This window comes from Lolium perenne, chromosome 5, assembly GCF_019359855.2.
Source record: "Lolium perenne isolate Kyuss_39 chromosome 5, Kyuss_2.0, whole genome shotgun sequence".
Classification (NCBI taxonomy): Eukaryota; Viridiplantae; Streptophyta; class Magnoliopsida; order Poales; family Poaceae; genus Lolium; species Lolium perenne.
The window spans coordinates 140677582-140682105 of NC_067248.2; positions in this window are offsets into that span (position 1 = coordinate 140677582).

Genomic DNA, 4524 nt, shown 5'->3' on the forward strand with positions numbered 1-4524 from the left:
TAAATATGATGTGTCCAATATTATTAAGGATGATTGCATTGCTTCCACTTCCGGCCGTGATGAGTTCTCATCTTCATCCACTTCACCAAAGTGTGTCAAGACACAAGGTAATGATATGGTGAGTGGTGATGAAAATTGCAATGTTGATATTGAGCTTACTATTGATGATTCTTCATCTCTATCTCATTGCAATGCTTCATCTTCGGACTTAAACACATCTATCTCTAGAAATGATTTACATGCTTGTGTTGATAGTCCTTGCATATCATGTGTAAGTTGCTTGAATAAATCTAATGATGATATGCTTGCATTGTCTTGTGGCCATGATAAAAATGCTTCGATTTCCTCTAGTTGTTGTGTGTCTAACAATGTAGAGGAAACCAAAGATTCTATTGGTCAAGACAAGATCTTGGAAGGAGCCTCAAGTAACTCCTCACTGTTATCTCACGGTCCTCATGTATGCCTTATGGCCAAGGGTTCCACGGTACCTCCTACCATGGAACCTAATATGTCTCGTGGTGATAATGATGAGGATGAATATGAAGAAGAGGATTGGGTTGTCTCTCTACGCGATAAGGGTAAGAGTGTATTCAAGGTTCTTTGCAAAGATAAAATTGCTAGCTCTCACTTCTTTGAAATCTTGACTACCGCTATTGAGAGCCAAAAACTTATTTGGATGCATGAGAACACCATTGATAAAATGGGTGCTCTTGAACGAGAGTATGCCAATGATGTGGTATCTCTAAAGGATGAACTTGAAGAAGAACAAACCACCAAGGAAGCTCTTGAGGAAACCTTTGCTCTAGAATTGTCTAGAGAAAAGGAAAACCATGATAGAGCTCTTGAGGTGGCAAATGAACTAAAGCTAAAAAATGATAAGCTTGTGTTTGTTAATGCAAAACTCCTTGAGGATTTTGAGCAACTCAAAAGGGGCTCAAGGGCTATTGAGAGTGCGCTCACCAAACTCACCGAGTCGCATGGGCAACTTAAAGCTTCTTATCTAAAAGAGCATGACAACTTGCCTTCTCCCATTTCTATTAATAATGATGCTTGTGCTACTAACTCTACTTCTTGTGAAGCATCTATCTTGAAGGAGAATGTTGAGCTAAGGGCTCAACTTAAATTGCTAACTAGCAATTATGAGAAATTGGAAGAAAATCATGGAAAGCTTTCTAGCTCCTATGAGGATCTTCTAGCCTCTCATGATAGGCTAAAGTTAGCTCATGAGGCTATCATATCTAAGGCAACACCTTGTGAGCCTCATGTGGGTACTAGCACTACTACTCAAAATGTTATATTGCCATGTGCTAGTCCTAGTAATTCATCCACTCAAAGTATTTCTAAATCTTGTAATGAATTATCTTCCTTGCCTTGTTGCTCTAACAATGAAGGTTCTACTTCCTCTAGTGCTTGTGTTGTTACTAACCATGTAGAGGAAATCAAAGAGCTCAAGGCCCAAGTCTCTTCTTTGAAGAACGACTTGGTAAAGAGTCATGAAGGGAAATGCAAACTTGACAAGATGTTGAGTGTGCAACAATCCCCCAATGACAAGAGTGGACTTGGATTCAACTCCAACAACAAGAACCAGTCCAAGAACAACAAGATTAAGAAGGGCCAATTACAAGTCAAAGACCCGACCAAGATTGTTTGCTTCAAGTGCAAAATTGAAGGGCATCATGTTAGATCTTGCCCTTTGAAGAAGAAGCAAAAAGGGAAGCGGCCTCAATCTCAAACTCATATTCAACCTCAAGTTGAAGAAATGCCACTTCCCAAGAAGAATCAACCCAATGCTCCCATCGTGGAGAAATCTAGTGAGAAGAACGAGAAGAAAAGAACTTGCTACATATGCCGTGAGAAGGGCCACATCTCCTCTTCTTGCACTATTGGTACCTCATCCAACTCTATCTCCATTGATGATGTTTATTCTCTTCGTAAGGATGAGGGTGGCAATGTGTTTGCCAAATATGTTGGTGCTCAAAGTGGTGTCAAGAAAAGAACCATTTGGGTTGCCAAGCCTATTGTGACTAACCTCTTAGGACCCAACTTAGTTGGGGACCAACGATCCAAAACTTGATCAATAGGTGCTTGTTGGAGGGCATTGGAGACTTGGCTACATCATGAAGAATTAAGGGATCTTCATCATTTATATTATCTCAAGCCAAGTCTTGGTTATCTTGCTTCTATCATATGATCAATGTTTCTCCTTGCGGTAACATGTGCTCAACTCATTTATATTGAAAGTTACTCGTCCCTTTGCATGTGTTAGTTTTGTTCCTAACATGTGTTTATATATGTTGTGCTTCCTAATTGTTTTGCTTGAGAAATCAAGTCTATGCATGTTGGGTTGCACACCATGTATTTGTGTTTGTCTTGGAGCCACTTTGCATCTTGTTGTATCTTATATGGCTCTTATGAGCGATTAATGGACTATCCCATTTTGGGGGAGTGATATTCCTTTGGGAATTTCATGATCCTAAACAATGTGTGTACATGAGGAATATCACTTAGAATTGATATTGCGAGATTATCTAGTCGCTATGTGGTATGTCATCTTCATGAGAAATTCAAATTCTAATGTCCATTAATATCTCTACTTGGATCTTATTTGCCTCTTGTGAAAATAAATTCCTTATCACATTATGGGGGAGTAATAAGCTTTGTGCATATTACAAGCCTAGAAAATGTGAACATTTGAGGTTGTGTCACATAGAATTGATACCGTAAATTATCTCTCTCCTATGTGGCATGTTTGCTCAAACAAGCTCCAATTTGCTTAAATGGCTTCATTGCTAATATCTTTGTGGATCTTATTTGTGAAAGTTTTTCTTGGCATGGTTTTTCACAACGTGCCCCTCAATACATTTTTGGAAAACCATGTGCTTCAAGTCATACTATTAATTGCTTTGCATGTTGGTATGAATACTATTAATTGCTTTGCATGTTGGTATGAATACTATTAATTGCCTTGCATGTTGGTATGACTAAATGAAGCTATCAAGAAACTATCTTTGCATGATGGTTAACTCTTATCTTTTACCATATGCTTTGTTCGTTGTAAATATGATCTTATGTATACTTACAAACTACCACCGGGAAATATTTCCTAATACCTCTTGTCCTAGGATAATTGGTAATCAATTATGAGGTAGATATTTATTGATCATATCTACATTGGCTCTTGTACTTATATTGCCTTATTTATTGCCATGAATTTGTTGTGCTTTGACTCCCATGTGTCTTCCTTGCATCTTATGGATCTAAGTTGTCTATTCAAACTTTCTTAGCTTTTTAGTAGATATAGGTAGTGTGATGATCCTAGTGTTTGTGCATCTTGTATTTATATGAAAAATCCTAGATAATGCACTAATCTTGGGGGAGCTGTTCTATATTTGTTAGAATGCTTAACATCTCTTGATCTTTATAAAAAATTTGGTTTTGGGAGACATAAAACTTTCTTTTTGGTACTTTGTGCCATCATAAAAAGTTTCGAGAGTTTGGTTTATTTGTTAGAACCTTGCTCTCTTGGGAGTTGGTTATCTCATTCCTTTGTGTTTAGGTTTAATTAGCTTCTTATAATAAGATAAGTCTTTGGAGTCAATCTTGTGTTGATTTGATTCTTTGATATAATTTGGACAACCATTGTCTCTTGGTTTATTTGGTGTTTTGTCCAAATTGTATCTTCCTTTGGTTCTTGAAAGTATTGTGCATGCATATTTAATATATGTATATCTTATGGCATGTGTCACTTTCTTTGATCCAATATATAGGGTAAACTCCATCAAATCCTAATTTGGTTAAGATGTTGATACGTCTCCGACGTATCGATAATTTCTTATGTTCGATGCCACCTTATTAATGATATCTACATGTTTTATGCACACTTTATGTCATATTCGTGCATTTTCTGGAACTAACCTATTAACAAGATGCCGAAGTGCCAGTTGCTGTTTTCTGATGTTTTTGGTTTCAGAAATCCTAGTAAGGAAATATTCTCGGAATTGGACGAAATCAACGCCCAGGGTCCTATTTTGCCACGAAGCTTCCAGAAGACCGAAGAGGAGACGAAGTGGGGCCACGAGGTGGCCAAACCACAGGGCGGCGTGGCCCAAGCCCTGGCCGCACCGACCTATAGTGTGGGCCCCTCGTGACGCCCCTCGACCTGCCCTTCCGCCTACAAATAGCCTTCGTCGCGAAACCCCCAGTACCGAGAGCCACGATACGGAAAACCTTCCAGAGACGCCGCCGCCGCCAATCCCATCTCGGGGGATTCAGGAGATCGCCTCCGGCACCCTGCCGGAGAGGGGAATCATCTCCCGGAGGACTCTACGCCGCCATGGTCGCCTCCGGAGTGATGTGTGAGTAGTCTACCCCTGGACTATGGGTCCATAGCAGTAGCTAGATGGTTGTCTTCTCCTCATTGTGCTTAATTGTCGGGTCTTGTGAGCTGCCGAACATGATCAAGATCATCTATCTGTAATTCTATATGTTGTGTTTGTTGGGATCCGATGAATAGAGAATACTTGT